At 36.0% G+C, this 15,448-nt stretch overlaps 2 long non-coding RNA genes across 27 annotated transcripts; both read left to right on the top strand.

Annotated features, from left to right (window-relative positions):
- The first annotated feature begins 3,118 nt into the window (after nt 1-3,118).
- On the top strand, nt 3,119-5,515 carry LOC125596220. The gene is made up of 2 exons (XR_007330958.1): nt 3,119-4,145; nt 4,297-5,515. It is a non-coding gene; the product is annotated as an uncharacterized LOC125596220 (long non-coding RNA).
- Nucleotides 5,516-5,521: 6 nt separating this feature from the next.
- On the top strand, nt 5,522-14,060 carry LOC106388890. Of its 26 annotated transcripts, none has more exons than XR_007330953.1 (21): nt 5,522-5,735; nt 5,899-6,158; nt 6,276-6,599; nt 6,694-6,755; nt 6,851-6,914; nt 7,002-7,110; nt 7,197-7,347; nt 7,473-7,515; nt 7,666-7,733; nt 7,815-7,941; nt 8,032-8,383; nt 8,466-8,549; nt 8,707-8,882; nt 8,977-9,120; nt 9,477-9,567; nt 9,683-9,799; nt 9,903-10,361; nt 10,437-10,506; nt 10,612-10,682; nt 10,775-10,963; nt 11,052-14,060. It is a non-coding gene; the product is annotated as an uncharacterized LOC106388890 (long non-coding RNA). The 26 variants fall into 26 exon arrangements; XR_007330957.1 differs by having other exon boundaries at nt 6,694-7,110; nt 10,775-10,785; nt 10,868-10,963; nt 11,052-11,084; nt 13,538-14,060; XR_007330943.1 differs by having other exon boundaries at nt 5,899-6,007; nt 6,079-6,158; nt 6,694-7,110.
- The last annotated feature ends 1,388 nt before the right edge of the window (nt 14,061-15,448 follow it).

Genomic DNA, 15,448 nt, shown 5'->3' with positions numbered 1-15,448 from the left:
CAGACATTTGCTTTAACTTGGAAGCTGATGGATGTCCAAGGCGTTGATGCCAGAGAGTCTCATCGGCTCGCAAGGTTCCACAGAAAGGCAGAGAAGAAGCAGTAGTATTATTAAGCTCAAGAACATAAAGGTTTTGAAGAAGAATGCCTCTACCAATCATCAATCCCTGAATAGACTCCTGGAATAGACAAAAATCAGGATAGAAGTGAGCAGAGAAGTTACTATCACGAAGAAGGCTACCAACACTTATCAGGTTAAACTTGAAAGATGGAACGTGAAGAACATTATGCAAGACAATGAAAGAGTTAATATGCACAGTGCCTATATGAGTTATGTTTTCACGAAGACCATTGGGGAGAGAGACTGTAACACCAAGCACAGACGAAGTGTTACTAAAGAGTGAAAGATCAGAACAAACATGTGTGGTAGCTCCACTGTCAATTATCCAAGAATCACTAGCAATAGAATTTGAAAGAGAAGAAAGGCACTGATTTTGAAAAGTGAGAATATTGTTTTGAAATTTTAAACTGGTAGAAGGAAAATGGATGATACCAGAAGTAGATTGGGGTGCCATGTATCCATTTTCAGAGACGGAAGACTGCTTACTAGAAATTGCATTCACAGAAGGACTAACGTAAGCCTGAAGCTGTTGAAGTAATGCCTGAATTTGATTGACATCCATCTGACCAGGGAGAGAAGTTGATGAAGCAGGAACAATCTGTTGAGCAACAGCATTAGCTTGTTGAGAGTGTTGTGGTTGAGTGTAATGATTGTTCTGCTGCTGCATCGATCGTTGATTGTAGCTGTTCTGCGGCTGCATCCCCCTTTGGTTGTAATTGTTCTGTCCCCGAGGAGCATAACCAGCAGTAGCGTGAGTGCCTTGTCCAGGATTAGATGACTTATTGAACTTGTGACCAGGAGGATAACCATGAAGACGAAAGCATTTATCAACAATGTGACCAAGTTGACCACAATAGGTACACAAAGGACGTTGCTTTGGACGGTATCCTGAGTTGGCATGAGCTGCAGCAAAAGCTGAATGATCAGGAGGAGCAGAAAGTAAAGTCTCATCTGGACCAGATGCTTGAAAAACAACACTTGCTGGAGTAGAGCTCGGCTTGATAGCTCTCTGACGTTCATCCTGTGTCACCAGATTAAACACCTCCTCAATAGGTGGAATTGGCTTTAGCATCAGGATATGACGACGTGTTGATTCATAAGATTCATTCAGCCCCATCAGGAATTTGGTAACTCTGCTACGTTCCTGAAGACGTTCCCATAGCTCAGCAGCATTGCACTCACACTTTCCACAAGAACACACAGGCAATTCAACATAGTTCTTGTGCTCTTCCCAAAGAGTAACCAACGCAGTATAGTAAGTGGTTACATCATCAGAGCCTTGCTGAATCAAACTCAACTTCTGATCAATCTCATAAACGCGCGGAGCATCATCTTGTTTGAATCTAGAGAGAATATTCTTCCAGATCGATTCAGCGGTGGACACAAACAATAAGCTTTGACCTATCTTCTTGGATACAGAGTTCATTAACCACGTAGCTACCATATCATTGCAACGTGACCAAGATCCCGAGTCTCGATGATTATCAGGAGGTTTAGGAATCGTACCATCGATGAATCCAAGTTTATTCCTGACGTTGAGAGCCATACGAACCGAGCGTCGCCATGAATGGAACTCTGCACCGGTGTTGAGGCGATCGGAAACAAGGACGAGACCGGCATGATCCGAGCTATGAAGGTAGTATGGATTTTCATAGTGATCAAGGTGACGATTTGAAGAAGGTGAACTCATCGCGATGACGATCGGAGAAATGATGCAGCGTAGTTGATTTCACAAGAATCGGAGTGAAATCAAGAAACGCAGAGAGCTTCAACAAAGGAGAAGAAGCAAAGCCGAAAGGAAGTAGACGGAGAAGACGATCTCGAGCTCGAACACAATCAGATCCTCGATGAAGAGACGAAGAATTTGAAGAATCGAAGAACTCATGAAGCTCGATGATGGAGAATCGTCACAGGCTCTGCTCTGATACCATATTGAAGTAACTTGAATTAATGTGATAACCAAAATAGTTTGTTACACAGTTTGTTTAAATACTCCGGATAAGCTAAAGGAGACTCAAACCGGAGTGGTTAACCTCTAACCATAATAAACCAATACTCTATTGTATCTAATACAATCCTCCTCTTGACATGAAGCTATCGACCCCAGTCTTTGGGAGGAAGAGGTTGCAGAGGATGAACAGGATGAAGATTATGAAGTGGATGAGGAGGAGGATGATGATTCTGGCTCAGAAGAAGATGAAGAAATCCAGCAGCCTTTACGCTGATCATCACGGATCAAGAATGTTAAGTAGTGCGCACAGTTTGGAGACGCAGATACCTTGATTCCAACAAAACCCTCTACTCTCTCACTACACATGCTTTTGAACTCATCTTCATAATCTCTGCATCATTTCCATAACATCAGTTTAGTAGTTTACCACGTAAGAAGCTTTCTATATTCTTGTATCTAGCTAGCTAGCGTTCTAATTTCTAAACATGAAGTAGGAATGTGAGGAACGCCCATTTACACAACTTCTCATATATACACGTAGCTCCTTCTTTTCCAAGTATCTCATGCTTCTCATATATATACACGTTGTAGATTGTCTTGTAGATTCTCTCTTACTTCTTAATTTAAAAACCATGAAGAGAATATGATAATACTAGTTTGGTTTATCTAAAGTTTTTATATGTTTTTGTTGTTAATTCATAAGAACAAAATATCTATTTTCTAAACAAATTTAAATTAATGATAGTGGCTCTTGAAACATACAAAGACAATGGCTTTGGAACATACACAACTTTGAAACATCTGATTGCTAACTAGATGCAATTAGATGGAAGGGGAATATAAGAACCTTTCAACATTTTTATTCATCTTCTCATCAAACTATGGGACCATGGGTGGGACATGGCCATATAGACCAGAGAGGCTGCAATCTAATACAGCTTAGTTTTGTATACGTCTCAAGAAATTGTCATTTCTCAGTTTTCTTGATCCAAACATAACAACAATTAACTTTTTTTTACTTTCAGATATTCGTTTTATATTTCTTGTTGTGGAGTTTTGTCGTTGATTAAGTTAGAAACCTAAAGAATTACTGATTAGCAGAGGTCTCGATGCTCTGCAGGAAATTTATTGGTTTAATAAGATCATCTCCAACCCATATCTACTTTCATCTCTATAGAAGTGGATTTGCTCTAATGTATGTCTCTGTAATAGAATTTTTCTATTTATAGGGAAAAATATAGAGATATGCTATTTTCACTTCTAAATATAGAGACAAAAAAATAATTTTTTTCTATATTTACCTCTAAAATAAATGAACTCTATTATAGGTACATATTGGAGCAATTCTACATCTATAATAGAGATCTTTATTTTAGAAGAAAACATAGAGATATACATTGGTGATGCTCTAATTACCAGTTTAGCACAAACACATGATAAGCAATAAGTGTTTTGTTCATACTTCATTTTTAGTTTTTACTTTACATGGCTTAATGAAATCCTATAAATATTTTTGAATTGTTAATACATAAAATAATAAATATGAAGAGCTACATTATTGAAAAGTGTTTTAAGTTTAGTTCACTGTTGACAAAAAAAAAAATTTAGTTCACTGAATTTTTAAAAGAAAAAAGCAAAAACGTTAATCACCCATAAAATTACATTAATGAAACGGGCCGGCCTTAGGATATTTTGGGCATTTGGTTTTCAAATTAAAATTAGAAAGTATATAATTCAACATAACGGATTAAAATGAATCATTGTAAAGAGATGCCCAAGAGGAAGAAGATATAGCCGTTTAGAGAGAGAGATTGATCTTGGCTTCAACGGGACGATTTTGAATCCGAAATTGAAATTAGAGTTTTGGTTTGATTCCTATTTCCTTGCGATTGTTGTTATTTTTTAGGGTTTGAATCTTTTTTTACTCTATTGGTGTTTTTAATCGATTAGATTCTTCTCAGTTACTCTTGCTTCTCTCACCTTCCTTCGTCTTTTCTCAATTCCAGAAAAATTAAGATCTCTCATGGATGAAGAATCCGATTTGCTGATGTTTAATGGTTTCTTTGAGAAAAAGGTATAATCTCACACCATACGATCACTGATTTTTGATCTTGGGAATTGATTACGAAGCTTCTAGAAAACTGTCTGTTCAAGTCAATTTTTGCTTTAGCCCTTTCGATTATTTTTTTCTTCACTAATAGATGTTGCGTATCTTTCTTGTGCAGCAGAGCAGAGACTTAGTATTAGAGATATGTTGGGCCGGAAGATATGTATCTTACGGACCAAGTCTGTGAAGCCTGTGAAACCCATGAAGACCCTCAAGAATAAAAGGAAAGATTTGAAGAACAAGTTACTCTCAAAATATTTTAGCATATTTACATTAAGTGTTTAGGAAAGTTAGCATTATCTAGTGTTAACATTATGTTAATGTTACCACTATATACATGCATATTGTATTCTCTTATTAAACACAATACAATAATATATCTATTCTATTATATTTTACATGGTATCAGAGCAGACGATTCGTAGGGATCAAAATTAAGCTTTCGCGTTATAAGTTTTAAACTTCGAAGATGCTTACCATCGGTGGTGTTGATGATGGCAAAGAAGGTGGTGACGACGATTCAGACGAAGACGTCAACGTATACGTCAAGTTCTCTCATTAGGGATACTTCTTAATAATAAGTATTAGGGTTTTGTTAAGTACGTTATCTAAGTCAAAGGATTTTTTATTTTTTTTTATTTTGGTGAATGCTTGAGAATTATTGAGGGTTAAGGTTTGTAGTTTCACATGGGTTATTTTCTATCTGAGATTTTTCTATAGTTTAGAATTTCTCAACAGTTGTTTTCTCATGGGATTTATTGGTTATAGTTTAACCATTACAGGGGAGTTCTAGTTGAACGTTCAAATTCTTAGGTCAGTTTTTTTTAGTCCGTGTTATGGACTGTCCAAGTCAAGGATAATTGTTTATGGAGCTGCAGTTGCGCCCACGAGATGTATTCTCATTGTCAAGACCGAAGAAGAGCTGAAGATTTCATCCCTCCTTGTCTAAGTTGAAGTTTATTCCCGAAGGAATCTACTGATTTGTTTTCTTCGACATAGTGTCCACGACATACGTGGTCTGCTTTGTGATTGCAGATTTGCGTGTTGCATCCCACGTTTGTCGTGCGGGGGAGTATTAGAGATATGTTGGGCCGGAAGATATGTATCTTACGGACCAAGTCTGTGAAGCCTGTGAAACCCATGAAGACCCTCAAGAATAAAAGGAAAGATTTGAAGAACAAGTTACTCTCAAAATATTTTAGCATATTTACATTAAGTGTTTAGGAAAGTTAGCATTATCTAGTGTTAACATTATGTTAATGTTACCACTATATACATGCATATTGTATTCTCTTATTAAACACAATACAATAATATATCTATTCTATTATATTTTACACTTAGTTTAGTGTTCTTCGCGAATGGGTTCTTCTCAGAGAAATGCATATATTGACATATACATACATTCATATGCACACATACATACATTCATATGCATACATTCATACATACATACATATGCACACATTATACATACATACATACATACATTCTAAGAGGTCACAACAAGATCAGTGGTTATTGCCACTTCTAATTGCGGTAGTCAGGCAGATCAAGGTATAGTTTCTCTTCATCTCTGTTGCTTTAAGTGCATTATGTATTCTTATAGCTAAGCAGTTAAAGGTTCTTCAGATTGTTTCCTGAGTTCGATTTCAGCCTCTTATTTGATTCGACCTTGTTTTTGTTTTTTTGAATTTGATTATAATCAATCGCTTCTCAGGTCAGATGTTTGTGAAAGAGACATCTTGTGACAACTGTACTACTGGGTGTGATGACTCCACCATCAAGTATTCTCATGGGAAATCATCATCATATGGGGCTTCAGCTAGGTTGGTGAACGATAGCTAATTTTAGTAAATCTTACAGTGTTGGTGCGTGTAATTAGATAAACTGCTGTCAGATCAAGCCGTTCACCTTGTAGAAGGTTTGGAATTAGATAAACTGAACGAGAAGTTTTTACCAATCAAAGACACTCATCAGGTCGGTTATGTTCAAGAGGCCACACACAATGTCTTTTTTTTGTTTTCTGTGTCCTGACCTTAGAATATTTGAATGCAATGCTTAATCACTGTTTTGTATATTTTGTTGATAATCCAGGTCTGTGTTCCATAACAGCATCTCAACAGGCAATTCACCTTTTCAGGCAACACTACCTCTAAACTTTTTCCCTTACGATCTCTATTATTTACCCTTTATATGTACTTTCAAGAGTTCTTGAGCCCAAACAGGTTCCAATAACAGTCTTACTTACCGCTTCCATAGTAGGATGCTCCTGGGGATAAACTACATCTCCCTCAGATCAAATCAGGAACTAACATTAGAAACACTCCTACATAGTCACAGACTAGTTTCTGAAAATAACAGGTCCATCTCGGATGGAACTTTAAAATGGCAGAGACACAACTAGAGTCCTTCAGCCAGGTAACGCCTTCACTTTTTTTTAGTTATGCGTATATCTTCCAAAATTATGTTATCATTAGTAGTCTCAGAACAGAAAAGCACTTGTATGTCACAGTGTTCTCATTCGATTGATTATTTGGAGTAGCTTTGGAAACTTCAAAAACGGTCAAGCTTTAGGTATCTGACATTATTCTAGAGATGAACTATATTTGGATATGAGAAAAAGTACAAGCAAGATCCACGATAAGACTATGTTCCACTTGTGGGAGCAGTTATGAGAACTAAGTATACGAACCAGAAAGTTAGGAGCTTATAAGCTGAGTATCCAATGTTTCTGTACGACAAAGATTAGTATTCTTCTCTCCTTCTATTACAATCGTCACCATGAAAGTTCTGTTACATATCGGCTAGAATCCCTTGCAGGAAACATGTTTGGCCTCAAAAGATGCCAGGCCCTTTGATTTGCTAAAAAAAGAAGCTCATGTTAAGATTAGATACACTCTGAATCCATATTCTAAAGACTTATGAAGAGGTAAATCAATACAATGCAAAAAAGTAAAGCTCGACTTTGTTGAACAACAATGAAAAACTTCTATTGGTTGGCTTCGTTAATTACAGGAATGGTTTTATATCCCAGTCGGTGGGTCCTTGCCAAACACTGAACAAAAGAATCTCGCCGTTGGTCTGCAGCAATTGAAGGAACCCTTTCCACTGCAGAATTCTAGTGAAAAGAGTTATTTTTTGCTCTGATTGTGATGAACATAGTGGTGTATGTATTCCCATTTTTTTGAGACTATTGAAAGCTCATATTCCATAAAAAATATTGCATCAAACTTTGTTTTTTGTGGCAGTTTTGTACTCATATATTATAATATGATCTTCCGAATGTTTCAGATACGTTTCGTGACGTAAAAGCAAACGGGAGACAAAGAAAGAGGTAGGCTTTCTCACTGTTACAAATCATTCACTCTTTTTTCAGTTTCTTTTTGTTTGTGGAGTCACTTGGCATCGTTCAGAATTTTTGTCGATCACACTCTCTTAGAACATCTCATGGTAATTCATGATTACTTTGTACTGCCTGTTGCAGAATTTAATCCAAAAAGCTCAAGACATGGGGAAGGAACGGACGGAGGAACTTAGCTTCAAACTACACTGGTGATTGTAGTTTGTGAAGTAAATATTCTTAGACTTATGTAATTTCCCCCTTCATTAGATTAAGCTCTTTGTTATTTGCAGATGCCAATAATGGAAGAAGTGCAGCTTTTAAAAGGCAGAGTGGAGCTAATCACATAATAAGAGGTCTTAGAAATGCTTCGCCTGCTCCTATCAAAGCAACAATCGAGACAATACCTTGTTCCATAAAGTACTATCCCATACATCTCAGTCCTATGTTTTTTTTTAACAGTCATGTTCAGATATGGGCTTCCTAAAGCGTTATTCCTTTTTTTTGCAGGGAGTCTAACCCTGTAATTCCCCCAAGTGGAGTTAGAAACCGAAATATTACAGAAGAACACACTCCCTTCAAGTCTACATCTTCGTCTGATGATCTTACTGAGCTGAAGAAGCCTAAAGCAACTGAAAATGAACCTTATCAGATTTTTTTGTGCGAATCAATATCCAAGAAAGAAATTGCAGTGAAGAAGAGCGCAAATTGTTTGCAGTTTGGTGTTATACAAAGTTTTGAATTCTCTGTACTTTTGGTTTGTTTTTTATGTTATATAGATTGATTAGATCTAAACTGTGATTTAATTTGCCAGGATGCAGCTAATATTGTTTTGAATAAACCTCATGGTATGGCTGTTCAAGTAAGTCATATATACTACATGCTTTCTGATGTATCTTGTTCTTGGAGCTTGTGAGAACTGATAGACTTTTGCTCTTGCTCAGGGAGGAACTGGGGTCAAAGCCAGTATTGATGAACTATATGCTGCCACTTGCTTGACTTTTGATAAATCAGAATCTCCTCAGCTGGTTAGTAGGGGAATCATAGTAATGTACTAATTAGAAAATGTATCAAAACGTACACTGAACCTGAAAATAGTGTGATTTATAAAATAAATATGTTAAGCCTAGTTAATCTGGAAGAATATAATGAATATCTTGGCTAATGCAAGTATGGTGTATTTAGTAGGTGCACAGACTTGACAGAGACTGTAGTGGACTTTTGGTGTTGGGAAGAACACAAACGGCTGCAACGCCTTTTCATTGTATATTCCTCGAGAAAACAACTGGTTAGTGTCGCATATGTAAAACCTCTCCAGCATGCTATCACTGAATACCGAGTGATTGAATTTTCACCACTTGGTTAGTGTCACAAATACCTTCGTTTTACTTTGACGACAAGTTCCTTTTGCCCACACAAATGGAATTGAACATATTACTGTTCTTTTGCTATCAGGTATGCTTCATCGTCCCTCAATGAACAGGGACTACATAGAGTGATGGCTTGTCATAGGTGAAGAACCTGTGATGGCTCAATGAACAGGGACTACACCGTCCTCTTTCCTTTGGTGTCTCAAGGAGTCTTGGTATCTTCTCTCAGGTAATTATAAAATGTCAGACCATGGAACTCTGAAATGGCAGAGACACAAAAAGAGTCCAAAATTATGTTCTCATTAGTAGTCTCAGAAACAGAAAAGTACTTATATGTCACAGTGTTCTCATTCGCTTGATTATTTGGAGTAGCTTTGGAAACTTCAAAAAGGGTCAAATTTAAATTTACTTGTGAGGCACTTTAGGTATCTGACATCACTCTAGATCTGAACTATATTTGTATATGAGAAAGAGTACAAGCAAGATCCACGATGTGGGAGCAGTTATGAGAACTAAGTAGATACCATTTCGCTTATCTTTGCTACTCACATGTCCTAATAATAGTTACCTTTCTTTTTTATTCAGTTTCTGTTGCAGTGAATTCAAGTCCCATCTCAGAATTATAGTTGGAGCAATCAAATTTCTTTTCAATTTCCTAGTTCACAGAAATGCGAAAGTGAGAGAATAAACTTCAAATTATAATTTATGAACTTTCTCTTTTTCGAAGTTCATTTTTGAAGGCATGGTATTCTTTTAATCTAATAATATGTGTGTTTATTTTCATCTTTAAGTGATGGTTATTAGAAGTATCAGAGTCAAAATTCCTCTGGAAATCAGCACAGAAGAAAGTCGTAGAATCATTACAGATTCTGTCAAGAGATTGAATTTATAACTTAGCTCTTGAGGAGGTAATTAAAAATAGTTACACTATTCATCTTTGGAGAAACTATTTCACTAGCTATTGTTCATCTCCTGATTAGATATATAATATACCTTATTCATGTTTCATAGGTGTGTGACGTGTGTCTCGTATCTTAGCTCGAAAGTTGGGAGCATAACAGAAGCTCCTGATGGCCTTAGGTTTATTTCCTGTGAAAAAAACACCATTGTTCCGTGCAGGTACGAGAGTGGAATCAGTGATATGGTACTATTGCCTTAGTAAGAACGTTTCCTGACCTTTGTGGCAAATGCTTGCCACTGTTTCTTCTGGAGAAGCTCTTGCCGTACGAAGTTGGAAGACGTAGAGTGTCCCTGTTCAAGCTGCATATGGCTAGAGGTGGAGGTATAGTATGAATCTTTTGAGACTGTTCTGTTTGAAAACTTCAAGTGGAAGACAGTCCGTATGATCCAGAGCAGATGGTTTGCATGAATTACGGAGAGTATGCGAACCAGAAAGTTAGGAGCTTAGAAGCTGAGTATCCAACGTTTCTGTACGCCATGCCTATGACAAAGACAAAAGTGTTATTTGAGGTTTGTTTCTTCTCTCTTTCTATTACAATCGTCACCACGAAAGTTCCGTTGCTCATCACCTGGAATCCCTTGCAGGAGACATGTCTACCCTCAAAAGATGTCATCATGCCCATTGATTTGCTAAAAACGAAGCTCATGTTAAGAGGTAAATCTATACAAGGAAAAAAACTAAAGCTCGACTTTGTTGAACAACAATGAAAAACTTCTGTTAATTGGCTTTGTTAATTACATGAATGGTCTTATATCCCAGTCGGTGGTTCCTTGCCAAAAGAATCTCGCCTTTGGTGCTGCAGCTAGCATGGTACATCCATCCCACAACAGGTAGTAAGAGCAAATTAACCTTAATTTGAGTTCTGGTTATCAACATCTTTTAGTTGTTTGCACCATTCCTGACTTAACTTTTTTTATAACAGGCTATTCAGTTGTGAGATCTTTGTCTAAAACTCCATAATACGCATATCAGTCATCGCGGGTATACTTACTTTCGTCACCAAACACATCAACAGAATGGTCAGATACTCCGCCCAGGTGATGTGTTGGCTCTGCCAAGAAACCTGCACCAAAACTCATGAAAAAATATTACATTTACCAAACCGGATAAGGTATTACAGTTTAACCTTGTTTTAAATCTAGATATGACAATGTACATATCTTCTTATCATTCGTTTTGTGGCCTATAAACTGTGCCAGAGAGTTGGGAGTGCAAGAAGCTTCACCATTCAGGTATTCAGCCTCGTTCTTTTTGTCCAGTCTTACATTTTTCCCCTATGATTCGCAAGAAGAACGTATCTTCGCTATCCACAGAAAGTGTGATCGTTGTGATTTCAGAAAACCTTGCATACGTTCATGCATACATGCATACGTTCATGCATACATGCATCATTACATGCATACATACATGCATACATGCGTACATAACATACATACATTCATATATCTTTGCTTTTGGTCCACGTGATTGTTGCGATTTCGAAACATAATGCATATATTCATGCATATCTGCATCATTACTACATCCATAAATCATATATATTTGATTCCTTGATGCACATAAAGTTTGATTATTGTGATAGGGGAACACATTGTATACATTCATTCGTTCATGCATATTTGATTCCTTGATTTCTTGTCTTGTTCATTTGTTTCAACGGTGCTTCTTTTCTTACTTCCTTGATTGCTTCCTTACATGGTCAACTTGTTTACTTCCTTCTTTGATTCATATGCTTTGTTCATTACGTGTTTCTCTACTTAGTGATTTGTTGCGTCCTTGATTTTATGTTTAGATCATTGCTTGCTCTACTTCTTTTTTTTTGGGGTAAAAATCATTTTCTATTTCTCCTTATTTGCTTTGTTTGCTTCTTTAGTCGCTTCTTTTCAATGCTTACTTTCTTTGTTTTTTTTTTTTTTTTGCTTCCTTTGTTCTTGAACTAATTTTTATATACGGCTCTCGAATTATTAATTATTAATTTATCTTTTATTTTTTAAATATAAATTTGTTATTAATTTATCATTACTATCGTACAACTTATGTAAGTTTAGTTTATATGTATGCAAATTACGTTTTATAACTCTAATATGTAAGTTTAGTTTATATGTATGCAAATTACGTTTCAAATTAATATTTTATTTTTAATTTAAATATTTTTATAAGTTATATTTATAATTTATATGTATATTTTATATTAATAATATTTTATTTTTGAATTAGAAATGTGATTTTGTATATGTAATATCTAGTAGGTTTAATTACCACTTGAGTATATTAGATTGCATCTACTTCTTTGAATTCAACCATAACATTTTGTAAATATATTAACATTTTGATATTTTTTTTAATTTTACATTTAGGTTGGTTGTTCAGAGTAAATATATAAATATATTTTAGTGAGATTTGGTATAACATAATGTATTTTTATTTTGAGAATCAAATAGGGAAAATAAACTAAATTGTGGATTGATTAAAAATTACATAAAATAATATAAAGATAAAATTTATTTATGATTAAATTTATTCGGCAAGCAATTGAAAACAATCCAAAAATTATTTATTATTTTTATATCATAAACAAAAAAACAGCATGATTATTATAGACAAGGCTTAATAAATATAGTTATATTACTACCACTGTATATATGTAAGTAATTACTTCTAATCAGAACCGGAATATTTAATAAATAAAAATATCTAAAATTAATGATAAAATATAATAGATGCTTAATATATAATAAGTAAACTAATATAATAATAAAATCGAAATTTTGAAGGTTATAATTTATTTATCTTAAAATCATAATTGTTTCAGATAACATGATGCTTGGTTTTCAAATACAATAACATTTAATAATTCAAACATACATCTAGATTTGTAATTAGTAACAATCAATAGACCTTTCCATGTTACACAAATAATTAAAAGTAAATTTAGTCATAATAAATCGGCTATTTTCCATATCATCAATTTTAAAATATCTAAGAAAAAAAAGAGAAATAACCAATGTTTTATGTATTAACCCTAATAAAACTATTCTATTTATTATCCAAGTAGGAAAAATATTAAAAATTAAGTAAAACAATTATATTTTCCAATTTTATTAGTGAAACAAATATATGATATATAAGGAATATAATAAAACAAATAGTGCAGTATGAGTCTATATAAGTTGATGACAAAAAAACAATTAGTGAAAATGTTGTAAAAAATTAGTGAAAGTTAAACTTACTTATAATTTAAAATAAATTAAAATTTTCAAGTTTTACTAAATAATATATAGTAGAATATATATGATTTGTAAAAAAATCACCATCTTCGTAGTAAAACAAAAAAAAATTATAATTTTAGTACCAATATATAAATAAAAATATATAAAACTACACAATATGTACATGATACTAATATAAAAATCTGACAAGAAACATAGAAAAGTAGAAATGAAATTAGATGACCTAAAATAAAATAAAAGACTAAAATTGTACACACCATAATAAAAATAAAAACTGATATCTTGCATATTTGCATTGTTTTATCCATTCATCCATTAGCATTTTCATCATATAAATTAGGATTTAGCCATGTCTAGGTTGCATTTTGCATTCATTGTCCTCATTAGGTGTTGGAGTGCCACATGGATTCTTGGGGACATTTGGATGCATTTGGAGCTTAAAGGACGTGAAACAGGTGATCATTGGACGAGCAAGGCATGGAGCGACCAGTCTGGAGCGACACCACCAAGTCGCTCTGACCTCCCTATTGGAGCGACCTTACCAGAGCGACAGGGAGAAGTCGCTCGCGGTTTCATCACTCGGAGACGCGAGAACGAGCCCGGAGCGACCTCCCGGAGCGACACCACGAAGTCGCTCGCATCTCACACCCCTCTCGGAGCGACCTCCCAAAGCGACACCCCGAGGTCGCTCGCGTCTCTATGGCGAGACGACACGAAGCGAAGCCTGGAGCGACCTCTCAGAGCGACCCACTGAGGTCGCTCCCGAAGGCCGGAGCGACTTGTCGGAGCGACATGCCGAAGTCGCTCCGCGCCTATTATCTGCTCGATTTATATTTTACTTAAGGGCCTTTTGGTCATTTCATTATGCACGTTTTACATTTCTAAAACCTATGTTTTAAACATCTTTTGTAGCCACCAGAGGCATATTATCTTTTATCTTTTGATCTATTGAAAAATACACAAGAACTCTCTTGAGAAGTTCATCTCTTGGATTTTGATTTGTTATGTTCTTGTGTTCTTGTTGATTTCTTATCTATTTCTCTACATGGTTAATCTGAAATCCAATATGGGTTTAAGAGGAATCATGGAGATTAGTGAGTAATCACCTTTTGAATTCATGGGTTAGGGAGATTGATATCTTGCATATTTGCATTGTTTTATCCATTCATCCGTTAGCATTTTCATCATATAGATTAGGATTTAGCCATGTCTAGGTTGCATTTTGCATTTATTGTCCTCATTAGGTGTTGGAGTGCCACATGGAGTTCTTGGGGACATTTGGATGCATTTGGAGCTTAAAGGACGTGAAACAGGTGATCATTGGACGAGCAAGGCATGGAGCGACCAGTCCGGAGCGACACCACCAAATCGCTCTGACCTCCCTATTGGAGCGACCTTACCAGAGCGACAGGGAGAAGTCGCTCGCGGTTTCATCACTCGGAGACGCGAGAACGAGCCCGGAGCGACCTCCCGGAGCGACACCACGAAGTCGCTCGCATCTCACACCCCTCTCGGAGCGACCTCCCAAAGCGACACCCCGAGGTCGCTCGCGTCTCTATGGCGAGACGACACGAAGCGAAGCCTGGAGCGACCTCTCAGAGCGACCCACTGAGGTCGCTCCCGAAGGCCGGAGCGACTTGTCGGAGCGACATGCCGAGGTCGCTCCGCGCCTATTATCTGCTCGATTTCTATTTTACTTAAGGGCCTTTTGGTCATTTCATTATGCACGTTTTACATTTCTAAAACATATGTTTTAAACATCTTTTGTAGCCACCAGAGGCAGATTATCTTTTATCTTTTGATCTATTGAGAAATACACAAGAACTCTCTTGAGAAGTTCATCTCTTGGATTTTGATTTGTTATGTTCTTGTGTTCTTGTTGATTTCTTATCTATTTCTCTACATGGTTAATCTGAAATCCAATATGGGTTTAAGAGGAATCATGGAGATTAGTGAGTAATCACCTTTTGAATTCATGGGTTAGGGAGATTAAGGGTGATTAGGTTAGAGCTAGGATGTTTTAGTGTAGATCATTCATATTTCCTTGCTAATAGAGTAATCATAATGCATCTTCTGAGTTGGCCACTCAGTTGTTGATCCTTAGGTATTTCTCACCCGAAAGGTGTTCGATGAAATGCCCGAGACAACTCTCCTAGGCTTTTAGTATACTTTGCCAAAGACATTTGTTGTTAAAGGTGCTAAGATAGCTAATAGACTTGTTAGTAATGATTGCTTTCATATTATTCAACCAAAGACATTTGATGTTTGAGATGTGTTAGCAAATGAGCATTCATCTAGACATAGAGCTTGCTTAGAATTGTGTCTAGGCTTAAGGTTGATAGTTTGATTGATCATTTGCCATCCTT

The sequence above is a fragment of the Brassica napus genome, unplaced genomic scaffold (assembly GCF_020379485.1).
Source record: "Brassica napus cultivar Da-Ae unplaced genomic scaffold, Da-Ae ScsIHWf_1154;HRSCAF=1641, whole genome shotgun sequence".
Taxonomy (NCBI): domain Eukaryota; kingdom Viridiplantae; phylum Streptophyta; class Magnoliopsida; order Brassicales; family Brassicaceae; genus Brassica; species Brassica napus.
The sequence above is the reverse complement of the archived record's forward strand: the minus strand, read 5'-3'. Positions and strand labels throughout refer to the sequence as shown.